This window comes from Stegodyphus dumicola, chromosome X1, assembly GCF_044657685.1.
Source record: "Stegodyphus dumicola isolate Sdum_Otavi_A_Nest chromosome X1, ASM4465768v1".
NCBI lineage: Eukaryota > Metazoa > Arthropoda > Arachnida > Araneae > Eresidae > Stegodyphus > Stegodyphus dumicola.
The window spans coordinates 67,703,324-67,729,576 of NC_140780.1; the positions used below are offsets into that span (position 1 = coordinate 67,703,324).

Sequence of the window (26,253 nt, forward strand, 5' to 3'; positions counted from 1 at the left end):
AAACTAAATGTAGAAGCTAGACGATTTGAATATTTCATCTAACCTCTTCATTTAATGACATAAATGTATTTTTAACAGAATTAAATTTTACTCAGGGAAAGAACATGTTGTCTAGCTGCCCGGGTTTCAGCCCAGCTTTAATACAGAAAGCCAAAACACATCAAATACAATTGAATGATACAGCATTTTAAAATGTTGCAAAAATTTTAAATGCAATTTTGTGGAAGAGCTATTGCAATTACCTACCTACTATAACTTTGACCAAAAATTCAAGAAAACAAAGATACTCCCTTTTCTTTCCAATGAACAAAAGTCATATACTAATATAGAGATGCTCAACTTATTGTACTATAAAACCTAAACATAAGAATGAAATTATGTCAGCTATCTGAGATGTCCAATACCTAGAAATTCTATATATTGTAGAATAGAACCTGCGTCTGAAAACAGACGACAGGTAAAACATAATTCAAATACTTTACTTTTAGCCTGGAAGCAGGTGTTCTATATTAAAATGTCTTAATTCACATACAGAATTAGTGATATAATAGCTCAAAATATTGTAAGAATCAAACACGCATTATACAGTCAAAAGTCTTTAATCCGGACTCGTCGGGACTTCGGCGATTCCGAATTATCGATTTTCACGGATTATAGATCATCAGTTTAAATCTGGTAAGATGGCATGCAGAAATTATAAAATGAAAAATATGAAACCGTAATTTATGAAATAAAGAGCAATTATGATCTAAAGGGTATCAAAATTTACAAAAAAAAAAAAAAAAAAAAAAAAGCTTAATATTTATTTGTTTACTTTATTAAACATTTCTTTCAACGCGCGCATGCGTAAAGCATACGTCACGCATAGTCGAAAGTAGAAAATTGCAACCAGAAAACTATTTGATTTGTATTCGTGATATTTATAATGACGAGGAATTTGATTTAAATCATATCAAAGACTGAGTACATCGAGATGAAATCTACATTATAAGCCGAATAAAATAAAAACATCTGCCCTGAAGATAAGGATAGTGCTGACAGATCAACTTACAGTTCATTGCGCACCGTCTGTTTATCAATTGCGTTGCCGTACGCACAACACATGCGCAGAAAGTTTGTAGCTTTGAGGTCCGGATTATAGATCATTCCGGATTAACGACTTTTGACTGTATTAACATTAAAAAAAATCTATATACATTTATTAGTGTACGAGGATTGATCCTGAAATATTATAAGGTCACTTTCAAAGAAATGATAGAAACATTTCACTCGGGGAAGGGACATTCTCTCTGGCTGATCGTGTTCCATCCCAGCTTCTGTAACATAAGTTTCATAGTAGAATTTTAAAATTCTAGGAAAGAAACGTACGAAGAAATTATTGAACATACCTGGTTCTATGATTTAGCCATTCTTACAGACATAATAACTAAATCTTAAACTTCAAGGAAGGGGGAGAACTAAAGTCTTTGAATTAACCCGTTCACGATGGGCAATTTACTATGCTAAGCCTAACTAAAAAAAAAAAAAAAAAAAAAAAAAAAAGGATAAATGAAATTCGTCTTCTAATTTTAGTTACATTATGAGAAGAGCATTCAGGTAGTCGTCAGAATTAATTCTAAACCTTTATTATTATATTTTCCTTAAAGATTTTATAAAATACTCCTTCTAAAATAATATAATTTTGCCCTTTTCCCACAAATAAATATACATGGAAAAATATCCAAACAATCGCAAATTTTATTTAACACAACACACAATTAAAAAATATTAAAACCATGTTTCATAAAAATTCAACGAGCAAACAACGAAAAGTAAGCAATGTTTCAAAATGAGACAGTGTATGATATTCTTTGAAACATAGGTGTACACAAAGTCCAACCTTGCATTAGTCACAGGAATATAATATCTGCTGATATTTTACTCAGCAAATTTGACTCATTTAGCATTTGTACATGTTATACGGTCAGATACAGCTTTCATATCGCCATTAAAAAAACTTTCACTAAGCGATACAAAATATTCCTCTCAATGCCGGAAGACTCAAAGAGTAATAAAAAAGTCTTTAATAATTGAACATCTACTTCACTATAACCGATAATAAAAATAAGACAAATTAATAAATTAAATTAAAAGTATTCCAGAGCATCCAGAACATATTCATGTAGAAATCATCGACGACCAATGCTGACTTAGAATACCTAGGGAGGTGACGTCACACCAGCTTAGCACAGCGCGGAGCAGTCGAGACCAATGCGAGATAGCGTCCAGACGGGGGGACGAGCGGAGGCAATCAGATGGCTTGTAAATTCTCCAAGAGTTGGTGGAAACAGACGATTTCCTTTGATGTTTAAGTTCCATGTAGCCAAGCTGATCATATTATCTAAAATAGCTGTGGATGTTGCGTGTGTATAGGACTGAAATGTTCATCATTACATGAATCCTGTGGACTGAGTTTAACTATCATGAGATCACCTGCAATATTAATTTTTACTTGACTTACCTTTATTACTTTTATATATTTCTTATTAGTAAAATAAAGCTTTTAATAATGCAATATCCGTGCTCTCCTCATGTTTTGAAAATAAATTCTACATCATGGAGGTAGGAAAGGGAGGAGGGGCCATTCCGCGCTAGAAGTGAAGCACAGCTTTGAAGCTTGGGTCACCAGACGGGGTGTTCTTTGTTTACATTCAGAAGCTCGCTTGACAAGATTCTGATAGTATTTCGACACACGACAGTTCCATAGAAATCGAAAAAGGGACACTCTCGCATGAAAGAAACATTCATAGTGTGATGGATAATAGCAATTTGTATAGTTTACTGACATTTACGCAAAAATCACATCTTGGTTATTTTTCGATAACTAACAACAGCGATTTTGATTATGAATTTGTTTTATAAAATTCTAAGCTGTTGCACTACAAAAATATAGATTTTAAGAAAATTGCTAAAAGAGATCTGCCAAAATTTATTTTCTAGAAGATTTGAAAAGTTTGAAACTTGATGGCTAAATGTAAATATAAAATTATGTATGTTAAAATATTTGTAATTAGGCACATAGGTCAGATTAAGTTTTTATTAAATAGGGCTATCTGCCTAAAGAGAGAGATGCCATCGTGGAGGAATTTTGAAGAAAAACTGACCTTTGAGTGGGTATTAAAAATAATATTTATAATTTTCATTCAAATTATATTCATATATATTTTTTATGTAAAACTTTTGGATGTATGCTAAATTAGTGTAAATTACTTTAAACGAAAAATATAGTGAATGCACAGAAATTAAAGATTTGCACATGCCGGAAATGAAAAATAGGAAATATGTATGGGTATTTATGCATGTGCTTGCAAAAATCATGTATCTGCCTTTGACAAAATACTTAAATATTCATTAAATTATTTATAAATGTATTTGAAATGAAGAATTTATTCACTTATAAACAACTGTGAAAGTACTGTGAAGAAATCTAATGATTAAATGTATCTAATTTATAATGATTATAAATGTTATCTAAATATATAATAACCTTAATATTGAATTGTAAACATAAATTGAAATCCTGTTGACAAATACGTTATAAAACTATTTAAGCAAGAATTGTTCGTATTGGAAAGCAATCTGTTAAAAGGTATTGTAAAGCAAATGCTATGAGATGCGCACTTAAGAACGTAATAAAGAGTTTTGGAATATGTATTGTTGAAATGAAGGGTAAAAAAAAAATCTGATAAGTATAATTAAAAGAATTATTCCCTTTACATTTTATAATAACTCAGTTACAAGTTTTAAATAATACTTGAAAAAAAAAAAAACTTATATTTTATTCCCTTTCAGAAATGTTCAGAGAAAGTCAAATACTATTTAATACCTATTTAATTATTAGGAATTAGCGAAATACTTTAAATAAGTATTTCGCTATTTCCTAATAATTCTCTAATTTAAAATGAACCGAATAGAGCATTAATTATAAATTGACTTACATTTTTCGATTTAAAAGAAGCCAAAAAATCATGTCATATTTAAGAAAGTATTTTAGGAAGAAGCTCTATAAATAGAAAAGAAATAATGCATAATTTTAATATTAATAATACAATAAACTTTGATCTTAATTTTTGTACCTTAACCGAATAAAATCGAATTACCTTAATTTTTTTTTCTAATGTAACGAAAACTTGTGAAAATATTTCATTCAAATTAAACCATTCTGAGAAAACTGTCCTGTGAAAAGAATAGCATTTAATTCCGTTCAGAATGAAATGTTGTTTAAAAATATGTTGTTTTCACATACTTAGGACTCTGTGTGTTGTAGAAAAAGAAAATATATACATTTATATGTATATTTGCGACGTAATTACAAAATATTTACACCCGAACGCGTGAAATCCCATAGAACTCAATGGTAAATGACCCAATGTTTTGGTCACCACGTAGGGATCGCCGGTGCTTCAGAGCAGGGTACGGAGAAACTTGTTTAGGACGACTCCATCTTACTTCCTACCTCCATGTTCTACATTCATTTGTTTATATAAAATGACCCATTACATTACTCAACAGTTAGTGATTGTGTATATTCTACACATTTAGTTTAGATTGCTTTCGTTTGCCATTAAAAAAAGATATACAGTGGATGGACAAAAATATGGAAACACCTTGTGAAATGCATGTTTGAAAAGAAAGATTGATTTTAATGAAATATGTAGGTGGCGCTGGCGTTTTTGACTACTGACGCCACCTATACAACTTAGTAAATGTGCTAAACAGTTCAGTTGTTGTCGAAGTACTGTTATGTGAGGTTGTCATTGCATTATGTCAGAGTTAACAGACTTCGAACGTGGGCAAATTGTTGGAGCACGTATGGTAGGTGCTTCCGTAAGCAAGGTAGCCGAGGTGTTTAGTGTTTCAAGAGGTACTGTATCGAAGATTTATTCCGCATATTTGAAAAGCTGAAAAACATCATCTGCTAAATCACAGCGCAGACGAAAGTGTGTCCTGAGTGATCGTGACAGACGATCATTAAGGGCAATTGTGACGAAAAATAAGAAGACCACAGCTGCAAAAGTTACTGCTGAAATGAATGTTGTGTTACTGAACCCTGTGATACCAAAATAATTAGAAGGGAGCTTCATAAACAGGGAATTGCTGGCCGTGCTGCAATTGAGAAGCCACTCATCGGTGATGCTAATGCCCGTAACATGAAAAGGTGGTGTTTAAGTCATTAAGCCTGGACTATAGAGCAGTGGAAGCGAGTAATATGGTCTGACGAGTTTTCTTTCACATTGTTTCCCACTTCTGGCCGAGTTTACGTTTGAAGAACGCCATCTCAAGCCTATAATACAGACTGCTTGTTGCCAAGAGTGAAACATGGCAGGGTTCTGTTATGGTTTGGGCAGTCATATCGTGGTTCTCTGCTAGCCCCATGATAACTGTGTCAGGGCACATGACTGCCAAGACATATGTGAACATTTTGGCCGATCAAGTTCATTCCATGGTACAAACTTTGTTTCCCGATGGTGATGGTGTCTTCCAAGACGACAAAGCCCTGTTCACACAGCTCACGTTGTCCAGGACTGGTTTTCTGAGCACGAGGATGAGTTGTCCCATCTCCCCTGGCCACCACAGTCACCAGACCTGAATATTATCAAACCTTTGTGGTCTACATTGGAACGGAAAGTGCGTTCTCGTTATCCACCGCCAACATCGTTATCTGAACTTGCGACCGTTTTGCAGGAAGAATGGTATAATATTCCCTTGGCAAACATACAGGAACTGTATTTATCCATTCCGAGAAGACTGCAAGCTGTTTTTGATGCCAACGAGTTTCCTACACCATATTAAGCAAAGAAACATGTTCTCTTAAAGGTGTTTCCATATTTTTCTCCAACCCCTGTATGTTTCGCTGAGGATTAAAAATATTCATCACAAAGCACCAAAAATCTAAGAGTAATAAAATAAATAAAAACAAGGGAGGAAAAATATCAGAGTAATAATAATAAAAAAATACTCTAATGATAGAACCTCTACCTCACTATATCCCAAAAATAAAAATGGTACCTCAATGCAGGGAGAGCCCGTTTAAGAGACATTACATTGCTCAACACCCACCCACAAATCTCACTCGCATTCGGAAACAAAATACCAAAAATAAAAATCATTGCATAGGAATGAAGGTAACCATACTTAACTTTCCATATATTTCCCCATAACAGGCATACAGCTACATCTAGCGGCTAAAACGTCAAATGTGGTACACCCGGTCGATACAGTGAATTAAATGGCGATTCAAATATAACATACCCGGCATTGAGGTAATGTTTGCTGCTGATGCACATATGATCACACGCCTGTACTGAACGGGGTAAAGGGTATTATAAACTCATTTTAAAACAAAATTAATTTTGTGAAAATATTACACAAATTGAAGGAATATACATTTTTACTATAATGTAATCTACGATTTGTCACTTTGAAAATGTGGAGAACTAAAGCGCGAAATAAAAGAAAACTACAACACACATTTGGAAAATCTCATCGAGCTTAAATTAGTTTCTCAATTAGATGTTTTGAGTGTGTTTAAAATTAAGCCAAATAACTTCCTTCACCTCAAACCCATTACATAAGACTAGTATTTAAGAAAAATGGTAAAAGATTGCAAACATGTTAACAATTTTACTGATCTAGAAATGTAATTATAGTGTGATTCACAGTTCAACCTCACTTCGAATATTACAATACAATATAAAGAAAGAACCAACTCAGACACTTCAATATGGAATTAAAAACCTAAGAAATTAATGCATAGATGCTACCCTAAACATTAAAACATAATGTGAAGCGTTCACGTAAAATAAATAAGTAGTAAAACACCAATATAAAGCAACATGTGAAAAGGTACCTACAAATTATAACATTCAAGCATTTCTAGTGAAAATAAAGTTAATATAAAACAAGAATTACCAGCCGCAGATGTCTTTTTGCTCTGCACTATTTCTCCATTCTTTTTCTTTCATGATATGTTCTGCAATCCAAGAGTGCACAAAAATGATGACAAATTACACTAGCAGAGGCCAAGGATGGGGGAAGGAATCATTAGATTTTAACTACTTTGAAATTAAAGAATATCTATACACAAAGAGAAATATCTAATATTGTTTCTTAATATATAAAACTTCGAAAGTAGCCTTCTTTGTTTTAAATTCCAGCAATGTGCTACATTGTTACTAAAATCATGATTGCAGTCGATAGAAAAGCAAATGATTTTCCTTATACGACAGAAGTACAGTAAGCGAAAGAGGTTTTTAATGTATGGGTACAACATGAACAATGAAAGAAAAAAAAATTATACAGTTATTACAGATACACAGAATAAAAGGGAAAATGATCTTTGAGAAAAGTAAATAATTTTAGCGCAGGTACAAAAATGGCACCGAAAGTCAATAAGCAGGTAATTTTAAATGACAAATAAACAAAATAAACTTTACTGTTAGCTTTGAAGCAGGTGTTATATATAAAACTATCTTAATTCACACACAGAATTGGTGACATAACAGATCAAAAAGGAGTAAGAATCAAACTCGCAATATATTGACATTAAAAGAGCTATACATATATACTTTTATAGCATTTTTTTTTTTTTTTTGAAAGGGCTCAAAAACACCATTCTAAAAACAGATTTCGAAAAACATCTTGGAAACAAAAGTCATAAACCATAAAATAAATATTTTATTGAGAATTTTAACGCAAGAACCCTTTCTAATTTGAAGTTCTTTACTTAGGTACACTCATCCATGAGAGAGGACAGCTTAGTCCAATGTACAAGAAATTATCCTGTAATATTACCATGTCACTTTAATGAAATTATAGCAATATTTCACTCAGGGAAAGAACATATTGTCTAGCTGCCCGGGTTCGAGCCCAGCTTTAATACAGCAAGCCGAAACACATCAAATCCCATTGAATGATATACCATTTTGAAATGTTGCAAAAAATTTAAATAAAATTTCGTGAATGAGCTATTGCAATTACCTATATACTAAAATTTTGACCAAAAATTCAACAAAACTAAGATACTCTTTTTTTCTTTCGAAGGAATCAAAGTCATATACTAATGTAGGGATGCTCAACTTATTGTGCTATAAAACCTAAACATAGGAATGAAATTTTGTCAGCTATGTGATATGTCCAATACCGAGAAATTCCATAAATTGTAGATTAGAACGTACCTCTCGAAACACACGAAAGGTAAAACACAATTCAAATACTTTACTTTTAGTCTTGAAGCAGATGTTCTATATTAAACTGTGTTTTGGCCTCCTCGGTGATTGCGGTGATTTGTGCCCAGAGGGCGCACCGCACAAAAAGTTAGTTGCGTTACAGAACGTAAGGGAAGCGGACACGCCAAAATGTCGGGCGTATTACCGCTAATTGAGGTAATTGCATCGTATCTGTCAGGTGGCAGAAAACTAATATGATGTATCAATTCACATGCCAGGTGGCAGAATATGTCTATCATGTACATGCCAGGAGGCATAACGCTTGTAAACATGCCAGGGGGCATACGACTTGTAAATAAATTGTAAATAAATGTACAGTAAAATATCTTAGTGCAATAGATCAAGGAACAAGCATCAACAACCTTCTGATCATTTGGATACGTACATTTTTTATGGTGACCCGGACGTGATTTGTGGAGATGAAGAATGGACGAAAAAAATTAGTGAGTTCATGACTGAAAAGCCAGGATTTAACGCAAAGAAATTCGAGGTAGGCCCTTTTTAATTTTTCCAGTTTTGAATAGAATTGTTGAATAAAAATCTTGGTGATTATTATAGTTGATAGAATCTAATGGTAAAATGGAGGCTATGAATAAGGCAAAGAAGTTGCGTACGGTGACGCGTAACTTAACTACCAAGTTGATGAGTAAAATAGATTCTGCATTGTTAGAAGAGGGTGAAACCGCGGATGAGAAATTAAAAGAATTACTCGAAATGTTACTTAAAAAATCGCAGTTTTTGAAACAATACGATTCTGAGATTGAAAAACTTATAATTACGGAACAGGAGTTAGAAACAGAAGTAATTTCCGCGCAGGAATATCAGGAAAGAATTATAAGTTTTAAATGTAAAATTCAGGAAAAATTAAGAAAAAACTCGTGTAAAGTTGAATCTAGAAATTCTAGTGAGGAAACTATAACCCCGAAGTTGAAAACTTGTGAAGTTAATACTTTAAAATTGCCAAAATTAACGATTACAAAATATTACGGTGATCCTTGTTCTTGGCTTGAATTCTGGAATCAGTTTAGTAATTCCATTCACCAAAACGAAAGTCTCAGTTCGGTTGACAAGTTTTGTTATTTAAAATCGCTTTTGGGAGGTTTAGCTTTAAATGCTATAAGTGGATTAACATTTACCAGTGAAAACTATAAGGTGGTCTAAAGAGTACCTGTGCCAACTACAGCAGCGTAGCAAATGGAGACAGCCTAGCAGAAATATTCGTCTAAATGACTTGGTTCTCATTAAAGAAGATAATATGCCTTCATTACGTTGGAAACTCGGGCGAGTAATAGAAGTGTTTCCTGGAAGAGACAATAATGTCCGAGTGGTTAGACTAAAAACTGTGCACGGGGACATTAAACGTCCTATTACCAAATTGTGTCTTTTACCAGTTGAAGAACATTAACTTAAGTGTTTGGTTTATATTGAATATGTTTTATTATTATTTTCATTTCTTATTGTACTAATAATTATATTTGTTTGTTCTAGTTTAACCCTCATAGTTAACGTTTCAATATAGTAAGATATAAGATGTTTAGCTAGAAGATTGGTAAGTGTAACATGTAATTTTATACTTTTTGAAGGTTTTTGTATGTTTTCAGTTTCTATATTTTTCATTTACTTGTTTGCATATATTGAGGATTGTATTAAGATGAATGTAATTCATCGGGGGGGGGGAGGATGTTTTGGCCTCCTCGGTGATTGCGGTGATTTGTGCCCAGAGGGCGCACCGCACAAAAAGTTAGTTGCGTTACAGAACGTAAGGGAAGCGGACACGCCAAAATGTCGGGCATATTACCGCTAATTGAGGTAATTGCATCGTATCTGTCAGGTGGCAGAAAACTAATATGATGTATCAATTCACATGCCAGGTGGCAGAATATGTCTATCATGTACATGCCAGGAGGCATAACGCTTGTAAACATGCCAGGTGGCATACGACTTGTAAATAAATTGTAAATAAATGTACAGTAAAATATCTTAGTGCAATAGATCAAGGAACAAGCATCAACAACCTTTTGATCATTTGGATACGTACAAACTGTCTTAGCTCACATACAGAATTAGTAATATAATAGCTCAAAATGTTGTAAGAACCAAACACGCATTATATAAACATTAAAAAAAAAAATCTACATACATTTATTAGTGTTACGAGGGTTTATTCTGAAATATTATAATGTCACTTTGAGTGAAATGATAGAAATTTTCACTCAGGGAAGGGACATTCTGTCTGGCTGCCTGGGTTCCATCCCAACTTCTGTTACAAAAGTTTCATAGAAGAATTTTAAAAATCTAGAAACGAAACTTATGAAGAAATTATTGTCCATTATTGGTTCTATGATTTAGTCATTCTTACAGACATAATAACTAAAATCTTAAACTTGACAGGGAAAAGAACTAAACTAAAGTTTTTGAATTTAAGGGTATTTTAAATTAATTTTAAATCAGAATTAATTTTGTAAAAATATTACACAAATATAAGGAATATACATTTTTACCATAATGCAATATACATTTGGCCACTTTGAAAATCTGGAGAACTAAAGCGTGAAATATAAGAAAACTGAAACAAACATTTGGAAAATCTCATCGAGCTTAAATTAGTTTCTAAATTAGATGTTTTGAGTGTATTTAAAATTAGGCCAACTACTACGTTCACTTCAAACCCATTACATAAAACTAGTATTTAAGAAAAATGGTAAAAGATCGCAAATATGTTAACAATTCTACTGATCTAGAAATAGAAATAACTGGTTTTAATTCTAATTAAGATGAAGAATATCACAAAAAGCCATTTGAATAGTCCTAGATCAGAAAAATCATGAACTGTTAAACTTTAAAAAAGATAAATTCCTGCTTTCGATCTACTTAAAAATGTCAAAGAGGATTTTCAACAACAAACTTGTTAAAATCAATGTTCAGATACAGAATAACAAACAAACATCCGGACGACTGCATGGATTTAGCAATAACATCGCATGTACCAGAGGGAGAAAAAAAAACTCTCAGAAGAAATGCAATGTTAAATTTCACATTAAAATATGATTTCCCTGTATTTAATTTTCATCTTGCTGAATTTTTTTGTAAATAATACAAAGAGTATACCTTTTCTTTAAGATATTATACCACACATTTTTATACTTTGTGTAATGCACTTATAACTGAAATATTAAAAGTGCAATATATAATTGCAGCTAGCCAAAATTTTATAAACTTAAAATTGGCTCCCATTAAGTTAAAGTTGTTAATAACTGCACCAAGGGAAGGAATGCAATTTTATTTCTTTGTCTGTATTTGGTTTCATTTTCATATAGAAAGAGTTAAAAATAGGTTACCTAGGAAACAAAATTTAAACACACATTTTCAGGAAAAATTACAGAATAACAGATTTTGTTTCCCTGAAGACACAACACCTCGCTATTCCAGCTATGCTACAGACTGCATACTGTCATAGAGAAATTCCTTTCTTAAACAGGGAATTCATATATTTTAATCTGTTTTTACACAAGTACTGTTTATGACCAATCCATGGTCCAGGAGTAAAATGCTACACCCATCTAAATTTTTATTATTTCCGGTCATCTGTATAGACTGTTTACCTATCACGACTAAACTCCCAATCTGCATTCCAAATAACTCATATCATTCTTCAAGTCATATTTCGTAGTCTATCATTTTTAATACGGCAGGTACTTGCTGAGCGCAGACTTAGCATGATTTCGCATATAGCAGTACCTTAAAGGATCCCATTTTATTTGTCCACTGCTAGAATTTCATTCATACGTGGTGCAACATTCATCCATCAACACCGGAAAGAATTTATCTGCTACTTTAAACAATTTCCATCGACTGAAAATGAAGAAAAAATGCAATACAGTCAAAAGTCGTTAATCCGGACTCGTCGGGAGTTCGGCGATTCCGGATTATAGATCATCAGTTTAAATCTCGTAAGATGGCATGCAGAAATTCTATAATTAAAAATATGAAACCTTAATTTATGAAATAAAGAACGATTATAATTTAAAGGGTATCAAAATTTACAAAAAGAAAAGCTTAATATTTATTTGTTTACTTTATTAAACATTTCTTTCAATGTAAGTTGTTTTAAGTTCCTTCGTTTTATGTGATAATACTTTCTCTCTAATTCTATAAACAGACACAATTTCTTGTTCAGTTACAAAGTTCTGCTGTTCAAGTTCCGTTAATTGTTGTGCCGAGAATACCGAAGAACTTGTCAATCGAAATTTTTTTCGTTTTCACCAACCTCTCTGTCACATTCTTCATGTCTTTATCCATTTTTTGCAGCAATTCCACTTTTTGTTTGATGAACATCGAAACATAGTTTCGTTTTGTATGATCCTTTGGGAGCTCCAGAATCGGAAATTCTATTTGACATAATCGAAAGTTCAAGTTTACTTTTATAAAATTGCTATTACAGTCTGCAAAAATTAATAATCCGGATCCAATTTGAAGATTAAGTTACAACGCAATCATCAACATTAACTGAAATAGATAACTAGATAATTTTAGATTATGCCGTCCGTTATACATAAAACGCGCACGCGAAAACGTATTCTGCGCTTGCGCACACACATATGCGCAGTGGTAAAAGGTCTTACGCGAACGCGTAAACGCCTATGCGCATGTGTCAACGCGGCGCATGCGCAGAAAGTTTTTAGCTTTGAGGTCCGGATTATAGATCATTCCGGATTATGGGTGTCCGAATTAACGACTTTTGACTGTATTAAATTTCACATTAAAATATGATTTCCCTGTATTTAATTTTCATCTTGCTGAATTTTTTTGTAAATAATACAAAGAGTATACATTTTCTTTAAGATATTATACCACACATTTTTATACTTTCTGTAATGCACTTATAACTGAAATATTCAAAGTGCAATATATAATTACAGCCAGCTAAAATTTTATAAACTTAAAATTGGCTCCCATTAAGTTAAAGTTGTTAATAACTGCACCAAGGGAAGGAATGCAATTTTATTTCTTTGTCTGTATTTGGTTTCATTTTCATATAGAAAGAGTTAAAAATAGGTTACCTAGGTAACAAAATTTAAACACACATTTTCAGGAAAAATTACAGAATAACAGATTTTGTTTCCCTGAAGACATAACATCTCGCTATTCCAGCTATGATACAGACTGCATACTGTCATAGAGAAATTCCTTTCTTAAACAGGGAATTCATATATTTTAATCTGTTTTTACACAAGTACTGTTTATGACCAATCCATGGTCCAGGAGTAAAATGCTACACCCATCTAAATTTTTATTATTTCCGGTCATCTGTATAGACTGTTTACCTATCACGACTAAACTCCCAATCTGCATTCCAAATAACTCATATCATTCTTCAAGTCATATTTCGTAGTCTATCATTTTTAATACGGCAGGTACTTGCTGAGCGCAGACTTAGCATGATTTCGCATATAGCAGTACCTTAAAGGATCCCATTTTATTTGTCCACTGCTAGAATTTCATTCATACGTGGTGCAACATTCATCCATCAACACCGGAAAGAATTTATCTGCTACTTTAAACAATTTCCATCGACTGAAAATGAAGAAAAAATGCAATACAGTCAAAAGTCGTTAATCCGGACTCGTCGGGAGTTCGGCGATTCCGGATTATAGATCATCAGTTTAAATCTCGTAAGATGGCATGCAGAAATTCTATAATTAAAAATATGAAACCTTAATTTATGAAATAAAGAACGATTATAATTTAAAGGGTATCAAAATTTACAAAAAGAAAAGCTTAATATTTATTTGTTTACTTTATTAAACATTTCTTTCAATGTAAGTTGTTTTAAGTTGCTTCGTTTTATGTGATAATACTTTCTCTCTAATTCTATAAACAGACACAATTTCTTGTTCAGTTACAAAGTTCTGCTGTTCAAGTTCCGTTAATTGTTGTGCCGAGAATACCGAAGAACTTGTCAATCGAAATTTTTTTCGTTTTCACCAACCTCTCTGTCACATTCTTCATGTCTTTATCCATTTTTTGCAGCAATTCCACTTTTTGTTTGATGAACATCGAAACATAGTTTCGTTTTGTATGATCCTTTGGGAGCTCCAGAATCGGAAATTCTATTTGACATAATCGAAAGTTCAAGTTTACTTTTATAAAATTGCTATTACAGTCTGCAAAAATTAATAATCCGGATCCAATTTGAAGATTAAGTTACAACGCAATCATCAACATTAAATGAAATAGATAACTAGATAATTTTAGATTATGCCGTCCGTTATACATAAAACGCGCACGCGAAAACGTATTCTGCGCTTGCGCACACACATATGCGCAGTGGTAAAAGGTCTTACGCGAACGCGTAAACGCCTATGCGCATGTGTCAACGCGGCGCATGCGCAGAAAGTTTTTAGCTTTGAGGTCCGGATTATAGATCATTCCGGATTATGGGTGTCCGAATTAACGACTTTTGACTGTATTAAATTTCACATTAAAATATGATTTCCCTGTATTTAATTTTCATCTTGCTGAATTTTTTTGTAAATAATACAAAGAGTATACATTTTCTTTAAGATATTATACCACACATTTTTATACTTTCTGTAATGCACTTATAACTGAAATATTCAAAGTGCAATATATAATTACAGCCAGCCAAAATTTTATAAACTTAAAATTGGCTCCCATTAAGTTAAAGTTGTTAATAACTGCACCAAGGGAAGGAATGCAATTTTATTTCTTTGTCTGTATTTGGTTTCATTTTCATATAGAAAGAGTTAAAAATAGGTTACCTAGGTAACAAAATTTAAACACACATTTTCAGGAAAAATTACAGAATAACAGATTTTGTTTCCCTGAAGACATAACATCTCGCTATTCCAGCTATGATACAGACTGCATACTGTCATAGAGAAATTCCTTTCTTAAACAGGGAATTCATATACTTTAATCTGTTTTTACACAAGTACTGTTTATGACTAATCCATGGTCCAGGAGTAAAACACTTTATAGTACACCCATCTAAATTTTTATTATTTCCGGTCATCTGTAAAGACTGTTTACCTATCACGACTAAACTCCCAATCTGCATTCCAAATAATTCATACCATTCTTCAAGTCATATTTCGTAGTCTATCATTTTTAATACGGCAGGTACTTCCTGAGCGCAGACTTAGCATGATTTCGCGTATAGCAGTACCTTAAAGGATCCCATTTTATTTGTCCACTGCTAGAATTTCATTCATACGTGGTGCAACATTCATCCATCAACACCGGAAAGAATTTATCTGCTACTTTAAACAATTTCCATCGACTGAAAATGAAGTCAGAAAAATCTTACAAATTTCAAAAGCAATCGATGCCGAAGAATTTTCACATATGGAAGACAGAGAAGTCAAACAATGAATCAGAAAATTACAAAAGAAGAACTCGGGTCTTATAAAACCCCTTGATAATAAAAGCGCTCATTATGAAGAAGAGCTTTTAACTTAAGATAAGATGAAGAAATTCTTAAATAACACAAAAAGCAATGTCTGATCTTCTAGCGAAGAATTACCCAATTCAAGAAAAAACATGTGCTCTTTACAGCGGCACGCATACAGTTGCATCAATCATTCCTATAAGCAAAAGACATCAGCTATCTCAAAAAATATTTCTGCATTGCATTTGCCAAGAGAACGGAAAGAAGTCCAAAAGAAACTTTCAGAGTGCTTTGCAAAACAAAGTGGAAAGTTATTCTGCAGAATTTTACTTCGATAATAATCAAACATCTCTGATTTGATTTCAAAACGAATTTTTATTTGTGAAATCAATTTTAAATAGATCTTCGCAAATAGGCTCATAAAACTTCCCAATATGCCAAAATAGTTCAGACTAAGGGAAAAATTTAATAAAGTATGCTTAAAACAACTAATAAAAAGCACATTTTGAGCAGCCTTAACAGACGACAATTTGGCCCCACTAACTTTCATTACGAGTACTCATTAAATTTTTATTTACATTTCTTTTATGTTCAACATTTAACTTTCAATGGTTTTAAGAGAAACAGCACTTCATAGACAGACTCTAAATTCGGAAAAAACTGAAACAAAATTGTTTTATACACAGGCAGAGTAATTACACTGACCTGTTGGGAAGAGAAGACCCCGTTAGACAAGGAAAATATTATGCCAGACAGAGAGGAAAATGCTTAGCCTCCTCCTCGTAATGCGAAAGGAGGCCACTTGGGAAAAAATTACACTACAGCAGTAATTTTGAAACCACTAAGAAGCAACAGAACTCTAACAAATCTCAGACTTCTCATAATTATAGTGTGATTAACAGTTCAACCTCACTTCGAATATTACAATACAATATAAAGAAAGAACCAATTCACACACTTCAATATGGAATTCAAAACCTAAGAAATTAATGCATAGACGCTACCCTAAATATTAAAACATAATGTGAAGCGTTCACGTAAAATAAATAAGTAGTAAAACTCCAATATAAAGCAACATGTGAAAAGGGACCTACAAATTATAACATTCAAGCATTTCTAGTGAAAATAAAGTTAATATAAAACAAGAATTACCAGCCACAGACGTCTTTTTGCTCTGCACTATTTCTCCGTTCTTTTTCTTTCATGATATGTTCTGCAATCCAAGAGTGCACAAAAATGATGACAAATTACACTAGAAGAGGCCAAGGGGGGGGGGAAGGAATCATTAGATTTTAACTACTTTGAAATTAAAGAATATCTATACACAAAGAGAAATATCTAATATTGTTTCTTAATATATAAAGCTTCGAAAGTAGCCTTCTTTGTTTTAAATTCCAGCAATGTGCTACATTGTTACAAAAATCATGATTGCAGTCGATAGAAAAGCAAATGATTTTCCTAATACGACAGAAGTACAGTAAGCGAAAGAGGTTTTTAATGTATGGGCACAACATGAACAATGAAAGAAAAAAAAAATTACACAGTTATTACAGATACATAGAATAAAAGGGATAATGATCTTCGAGAAAAGTAAATAATTTTAGCGCTGGTACAAAGATGGCACCGAAAGTCAATAAGCAGGTAATTTTAAATGACAAATAAACAAAATAAACTTTACTGTTAGCTTTGAAGCAGGTGTTATGTATTAAACTATCTTAATTCACACACAGAATTTCTGACGTAACAGATAAAAAAAAGAGTAAGAATCAAACTCACAATATATTGACATTAAAAGAGCTATACATATATACTTTTATAGCTTTTTTTTTTTATTTTTTTTATTTTTAAGAAAGGGCTCAAAAACACCATTTTACAAACAGATTTCGAAAAACATCTTGGAAACAAAAGTCATAAACCATAAAATAAATATTTCATTCAGAATTTTAACGCAAGAACCGTTTCTAATTTTAAGTTCTTTACTTATGTACACTCATCCATCAGAGAGGACAGCTTAGTGCAATGTACAAGAAATTATCCTGTAATATTACCACGTCACTTTAATGAAATTATAGCAATATTTCACTCAAGGAAAGAACATATTGTCTAGCTGCCCGGGTTCGAGCCCAGCTTTAATACAGCAAGCCAAAACACATCAAATGCCATTGAATGATATACCATTTTGAAATGTTGCAAAAAATTTAAATAAAATTTCATGAATGAGCTATTGCAATTACCTATATACTAAAATTTTGACCAAAAATTCAACAAAACTAAGATACTCTTTTTTTCTTTCGAAGGAATCAAAGTCATATACTAATGGAGGGATGCTCAACTTATTGTACTATGAAACCTAAACATAGGAATGAAATTTTGTCAGCTATGTGAGATGTCCAGTACCGAGAAATTCCGTAAATTGTAGAATAGAACGCACGTCTCAAAACACACGAAAGGTAAAACGCAATTCATATACTTTACTTTTAGGCTTGAAGCAGGTGTTCTATATTAAACTGTCTTAACTCACATACAGAATTAGTAATATAATAGCTCAAAATATTGTAAGAACCAAACACGCATTATATCAACATTTAAAAAAAATCTACATATATTTATTAGTGTTACGAGGGTTTATTCTGAAATATTATAATGTCACTTTCAGTGAAATGATAGAAATTTTCACTCAGGGAAGGGACATTCTGTCTGGCTGCCTGGGGTCCATTCCAGCTTCTGTTACAAAAGTTTGATAGAAGAATTTTAAGAATCCAGAAACGAAACTCATCAAGAAATTATTGACCATAATTAGTTCTACGATTTAGTCATTCTTACAGACATAATAACTAATATCTTAAACTTGAGCAGGGAAGAGAACTAAAGTGTTTGAATTTAAGGTTATTTTAAATTCATTTTAAATCAAAATAAATTTTGTAAAAATATTACACAAATATAAGGAATATACATTTTTACCATAATGCAATGTACATTTTGCCACTTTGAAAATCTGGAGAACTAAAGCGTGAAATATAAGAAAACTGAAACAAACATTTGGAAAATCTCATCGAGCTTTAATTAGTTTCTGAATTAGATGTTTTGAGTGTATTTAAAATTAGGCCAACTACTACGTTCACTTCAAACCCATTACATAAGACTAGTATTTAAGAAAAATGGTAAAAGATCGCAAATATGTTAACAATTCTACTGATCTAGAAATAGAAATAATTGGTTTTCATCCTAATTAAGATGAAGAATATCACAAAAAGCCTAGTCCTAGATCACAAAAAGCCTAGTATATGAATAGTCCTAGATCAGAAAAATCATGAACTGTTAAACTTTTAAAAAGATAAATTCCTGCTTTCGATCTACTTAAAAATGTGAAAGAGGATTTTCAACAATAAACTTGTTAAAATCAATGTTCAGATACAGAATAACAAACATCCGGACGACTGCATGGATTTAGCAATAACATCGCATGTACTAGAGGGAGAAAAAAAAACTCTCAGAAGAAATGGAAAGCTAAATTTCACATTAAAATATGATTTCCCTGTATTTAATTTTCATCTTGCTGAATTTTTTTGTAAATAATACAAAGAGTATACCTTTTCTTTAAGATATTATACCACACATTTTTATACTTTGTGTAATGCACTTATAACTGAAATATTAAAAGTGCAATATATAATTGCAGGTAGCCAAAATTTTATAAACTTAAAATTGGCTCCCATTAAGTTAAAGTTGTTAATAACTGCACCAAGGGAAGGAATGCAATTTTATTTCTTTGTCTGTATTTGGTTTCATTTTCATATAGAAAGAGTTAAAAATAGGTTACCTAGGTAACAAAATTTAAACACACATTTTCAGGAAAAATTACAGAATAACAGATTTTGTTTCCCTGAAGACATAACATCTCGCTATTCCAGCTATGATACAGACTGCATACTGTCATAGAGAAATTCCTTTCTTAAACAGGGAATTCATATATTTTAATCTGTTTTTACACAAGTACTGTTTATGACCAATCCATGGTCCAGGAGTAAAATGCTACACCCATCTAAATTTTTATTATTTCCGGTCATCTGTATAGACTGTTTACCTATCACGACTAAACTCCCAATCTGCATTCCAAATAACTCATATCATTCTTCAAGTCATATTTCGTAGTCTATCATTTTTAATACGGCAGGTACTTGCTGAGCGCAGACTTAGCATGATTTCGCATATAGCAGTACCTTAAAGGATCCCATTTTATTTGTCCACTGCTAGAATTTCATTCATACGTGGTGCAACATTCATCCATCAACACCGGAAAGAATTTATCTGCTACTTTAAACAATTTCCATCGACTGAAAATGAAGAAAAAATGCAATACAGTCAAAAGTCGTTAATCCGGACTCGTCGGGAGTTCGGCGATTCCGGATTATAGATCATCAGTTTAAATCTCGTAAGATGGCATGCAGAAATTCTATAATTAAAAATATGAAACCTTAATTTATGAAATAAAGAACGATTATAATTTAAAGGGTATCAAAATTTACAAAAAGAAAAGCTTAATATTTATTTGTTTACTTTATTAAACATTTCTTTCAATGTAAGTTGTTTTAAGTTCCTTCGTTTTATGTGATAATACTTTCTCTCTAATTCTATAAACAGACACAATTTCTTGTTCAGTTACAAAGTTCTGCTGTTCAAGTTCCGTTAATTGTTGTGCCGAGAATACCGAAGAACTTGTCAATCGAAATTTTTTTCGTTTTCACCAACCTCTCTGTCACATTCTTCATGTCTTTATCCATTTTTTGCAGCAATTCCACTTTTTGTTTGATGAACATCGAAACATAGTTTCGTTTTGTATGATCCTTTGGGAGCTCCAGAATCGGAAATTCTATTTGACATAATCGAAAGTTCAAGTTTACTTTTATAAAATTGCTATTACAGTCTGCAAAAATTAATAATCCGGATCCAATTTGAAGATTAAGTTACAACGCAATCATCAACATTAACTGAAATAGATAACTAGATAATTTTAGATTATGCCGTCCGTTATACATAAAACGCGCACGCGAAAACGTATTCTGCGCTTGCGCACACACATATGCGCAGTGGTAAAAGGTCTTACGCGAACGCGTAAACGCCTATGCGCATGTGTCAACGCGGCGCATGCGCAGAAAGTTTTTAGCTTTGAGGTCCGGATTATAGATCATTCCGGATTATGGGTGTCCGAATTAACGACTTTTGACTGTATTAAATTTCACATTAAAATATGATTTCCCTGTATTTAATTTTCATCTTGCTGAATTTTTTTGTAAATAATACAAAGAGTATACATTTTCTTTAAGATATTATACCACACATTTTTATACTTTCTGTAATGCACTTATAACTGAAATATTCAAAGTGCAATATATAATTACAGCCAGCTAAAATTTTATAAACTTAAAATTGGCTCCCATTAAGTTAAAGTTGTTAATAACTGCACCAAGGGAAGGAATGCAATTTTATTTCTTTGTCTGTATTTGGTTTCATTTTCATATAGAAAGAGTTAAAAATAGGTTACCTAGGTAACAAAATTTAAACACACATTTTCAGGAAAAATTACAGAATAACAGATTTTGTTTCCCTGAAGACATAACATCTCGCTATTCCAGCTATGATACAGACTGCATACTGTCATAGAGAAATTCCTTTCTTAAACAGGGAATTCATATATTTTAATCTGTTTTTACACAAGTACTGTTTATGACCAATCCATGGTCCAGGAGTAAAATGCTACACCCATCTAAATTTTTATTATTTCCGGTCATCTGTATAGACTGTTTACCTATCACGACTAAACTCCCAATCTGCATTCCAAATAACTCATATCATTCTTCAAGTCATATTTCGTAGTCTATCATTTTTAATACGGCAGGTACTTGCTGAGCGCAGACTTAGCATGATTTCGCATATAGCAGTACCTTAAAGGATCCCATTTTATTTGTCCACTGCTAGAATTTCATTCATACGTGGTGCAACATTCATCCATCAACACCGGAAAGAATTTATCTGCTACTTTAAACAATTTCCATCGACTGAAAATGAAGAAAAAATGCAATACAGTCAAAAGTCGTTAATCCGGACTCGTCGGGAGTTCGGCGATTCCGGATTATAGATCATCAGTTTAAATCTCGTAAGATGGCATGCAGAAATTCTATAATTAAAAATATGAAACCTTAATTTATGAAATAAAGAACGATTATAATTTAAAGGGTATCAAAATTTACAAAAAGAAAAGCTTAATATTTATTTGTTTACTTTATTAAACATTTCTTTCAATGTAAGTTGTTTTAAGTTGCTTCGTTTTATGTGATAATACTTTCTCTCTAATTCTATAAACAGACACAATTTCTTGTTCAGTTACAAAGTTCTGCTGTTCAAGTTCCGTTAATTGTTGTGCCGAGAATACCGAAGAACTTGTCAATCGAAATTTTTTTCGTTTTCACCAACCTCTCTGTCACATTCTTCATGTCTTTATCCATTTTTTGCAGCAATTCCACTTTTTGTTTGATGAACATCGAAACATAGTTTCGTTTTGTATGATCCTTTGGGAGCTCCAGAATCGGAAATTCTATTTGACATAATCGAAAGTTGAAGTTTACTTTTATAAAATTGCTATTACAGTCTGCAAAAATTAATAATCCGGATCCAATTTGAAGATTAAGTTACAACGCAATCATCAACATTAAATGAAATAGATAACTAGATAATTTTAGATTATGCCGTCCGTTATACATAAAACGCGCACGCGAAAACGTATTCTGCGCTTGCGCACACACATATGCGCAGTGGTAAAAGGTCTTACGCGAACGCGTAAACGCCTATGCGCATGTGTCAACGCGGCGCATGCGCAGAAAGTTTTTAGCTTTGAGGTCCGGATTATAGATCATTCCGGATTATGGGTGTCCGAATTAACGACTTTTGACTGTATTAAATTTCACATTAAAATATGATTTCCCTGTATTTAATTTTCATCTTGCTGAATTTTTTTGTAAATAATACAAAGAGTATACATTTTCTTTAAGATATTATACCACACATTTTTATACTTTCTGTAATGCACTTATAACTGAAATATTCAAAGTGCAATATATAATTACAGCCAGCCAAAATTTTATAAACTTAAAATTGGCTCCCATTAAGTTAAAGTTGTTAATAACTGCACCAAGGGAAGGAATGCAATTTTATTTCTTTGTCTGTATTTGGTTTCATTTTCATATAGAAAGAGTTAAAAATAGGTTACCTAGGTAACAAAATTTAAACACACATTTTCAGGAAAAATTACAGAATAACAGATTTTGTTTCCCTGAAGACATAACATCTCGCTATTCCAGCTATGATACAGACTGCATACTGTCATAGAGAAATTCCTTTCTTAAACAGGGAATTCATATACTTTAATCTGTTTTTACACAAGTACTGTTTATGACTAATCCATGGTCCAGGAGTAAAACACTTTATAGTACACCCATCTAAATTTTTATTATTTCCGGTCATCTGTAAAGACTGTTTACCTATCACGACTAAACTCCCAATCTGCATTCCAAATAATTCATACCATTCTTCAAGTCATATTTCGTAGTCTATCATTTTTAATACGGCAGGTACTTCCTGAGCGCAGACTTAGCATGATTTCGCGTATAGCAGTACCTTAAAGGATCCCATTTTATTTGTCCACTGCTAGAATTTCATTCATACGTGGTGCAACATTCATCCATCAACACCGGAAAGAATTTATCTGCTACTTTAAACAATTTCCATCGACTGAAAATGAAGTCAGAAAAATCTTACAAATTTCAAAAGCAATCGATGCCGAAGAATTTTCACATATGGAAGACAGAGAAGTCAAACAATGAATCAGAAAATTACAAAAGAAGAACTCGGGTCTTATAAAACCCCTTGATAATAAAAGCGCTCATTATGAAGAAGAGCTTTTAACTTAAGATAAGATGAAGAAATTCTTAAATAACACAAAAAGCAATGTCTGATCTTCTAGCGAAGAATTACCCAATTCAAGAAAAAACATGTGCTCTTTACAGCGGCACGCATACAGTTGCATCAATCATTCCTATAAGCAAAAGACATCAGCTATCTCAAAAAATATTTCTGCATTGCATTTGCCAAGAGAACGGAAAGAAGTCCAAAAGAAACTTTCAGAGTGCTTTGCAAAACAAAGTGGAAAGTTATTCTGCAGAATTTTACTTCGATAATAATCAAACATCTCTGATTTGATTTCAAAACGAATTTTTATTTGTGAAATCAATTTTAAATAGATCTTCGCAAATAGGCTCATAAAACTTCCCAATATGCCAAAATAGTTCAGACTAAGGGAAAAATTTAATAAAGTATGCTTAAAACAACTAATAAAAAGCACATTTTGAGCAGCCTTAACAGACGACAATTTGGCCCCACTAACTTTCATTACGAGTACTCATTAAATTTTTATTTACATTTCTTTTATGTTCAACATTTAACTTTCAATGGTTTTAAGAGAAACAGCACTTCATAGACAGACTCTAAATTCGGAAAAAACTGAAACAAAATTGTTTTATACACAGGCAGAGTAATTACACTGACCTGTTGGGAAGAGAAGACCCCGTTAGACAAGGAAAATATTATGCCAGACAGAGAGGAAAATGCTTAGCCTCCTCCTCGTAATGCGAAAGGAGGCCACTTGGGAAAAAATTACACTACAGCAGTAATTTTGAAACCACTAAGAAGCAACAGAACTCTAACAAATCTCAGACTTCTCATAATTATAGTGTGATTAACAGTTCAACCTCACTTCGAATATTACAATACAATATAAAGAAAGAACCAATTCACACACTTCAATATGGAATTCAAAACCTAAGAAATTAATGCATAGACGCTACCCTAAATATTAAAACATAATGTGAAGCGTTCACGTAAAATAAATAAGTAGTAAAACTCCAATATAAAGCAACATGTGAAAAGGGACCTACAAATTATAACATTCAAGCATTTCTAGTGAAAATAAAGTTAATATAAAACAAGAATTACCAGCCACAGACGTCTTTTTGCTCTGCACTATTTCTCCGTTCTTTTTCTTTCATGATATGTTCTGCAATCCAAGAGTGCACAAAAATGATGACAAATTACACTAGAAGAGGCCAAGGGGGGGGGGAAGGAATCATTAGATTTTAACTACTTTGAAATTAAAGAATATCTATACACAAAGAGAAATATCTAATATTGTTTCTTAATATATAAAGCTTCGAAAGTAGCCTTCTTTGTTTTAAATTCCAGCAATGTGCTACATTGTTACAAAAATCATGATTGCAGTCGATAGAAAAGCAAATGATTTTCCTAATACGACAGAAGTACAGTAAGCGAAAGAGGTTTTTAATGTATGGGCACAACATGAACAATGAAAGAAAAAAAAAATTACACAGTTATTACAGATACATAGAATAAAAGGGATAATGATCTTCGAGAAAAGTAAATAATTTTAGCGCTGGTACAAAGATGGCACCGAAAGTCAATAAGCAGGTAATTTTAAATGACAAATAAACAAAATAAACTTTACTGTTAGCTTTGAAGCAGGTGTTATGTATTAAACTATCTTAATTCACACACAGAATTTCTGACGTAACAGATAAAAAAAAGAGTAAGAATCAAACTCACAATATATTGACATTAAAAGAGCTATACATATATACTTTTATAGCTTTTTTTTTTTATTTTTTTTATTTTTAAGAAAGGGCTCAAAAACACCATTTTACAAACAGATTTCGAAAAACATCTTGGAAACAAAAGTCATAAACCATAAAATAAATATTTCATTCAGAATTTTAACGCAAGAACCGTTTCTAATTTTAAGTTCTTTACTTATGTACACTCATCCATCAGAGAGGACAGCTTAGTGCAATGTACAAGAAATTATCCTGTAATATTACCACGTCACTTTAATGAAATTATAGCAATATTTCACTCAAGGAAAGAACATATTGTCTAGCTGCCCGGGTTCGAGCCCAGCTTTAATACAGCAAGCCAAAACACATCAAATGCCATTGAATGATATACCATTTTGAAATGTTGCAAAAAATTTAAATAAAATTTCATGAATGAGCTATTGCAATTACCTATATACTAAAATTTTGACCAAAAATTCAACAAAACTAAGATACTCTTTTTTTCTTTCGAAGGAATCAAAGTCATATACTAATGGAGGGATGCTCAACTTATTGTACTATGAAACCTAAACATAGGAATGAAATTTTGTCAGCTATGTGAGATGTCCAGTACCGAGAAATTCCGTAAATTGTAGAATAGAACGCACGTCTCAAAACACACGAAAGGTAAAACGCAATTCATATACTTTACTTTTAGGCTTGAAGCAGGTGTTCTATATTAAACTGTCTTAACTCACATACAGAATTAGTAATATAATAGCTCAAAATATTGTAAGAACCAAACACGCATTATATCAACATTTAAAAAAAATCTACATATATTTATTAGTGTTACGAGGGTTTATTCTGAAATATTATAATGTCACTTTCAGTGAAATGATAGAAATTTTCACTCAGG

At 32.2% G+C, this 26,253-nt stretch overlaps 2 long non-coding RNA genes across 4 annotated transcripts in view; one reads left to right on the forward strand and one right to left on the reverse strand.

Annotated features, from left to right (window-relative positions):
* LOC146993172 (uncharacterized) overlaps window positions 1–26,253 on the reverse strand; it is an 880,419-nt gene that overhangs the window by 292,563 nt on the left and 561,603 nt on the right. Inside the window, exons 6-8 of one of the 3 annotated variants that reach the window (XR_015038636.1) lie at window positions 24,724–24,823; window positions 16,831–16,930; window positions 6,952–7,051 (exon numbers count right to left, since the gene is read on the reverse strand). The exons of the other annotated variants lie outside the window; for them this stretch is intronic. This is a non-coding gene — a long non-coding RNA (uncharacterized LOC146993172). The remainder of the gene's footprint in view (window positions 1–6,951; window positions 7,052–16,830; window positions 16,931–24,723; window positions 24,824–26,253) is intronic. 3 annotated transcript variants of the gene reach the window in all.
* LOC146993174 (uncharacterized) overlaps window positions 1–26,253 on the forward strand; it is a 382,674-nt gene that overhangs the window by 212,356 nt on the left and 144,065 nt on the right. The window lies entirely within an intron of this gene.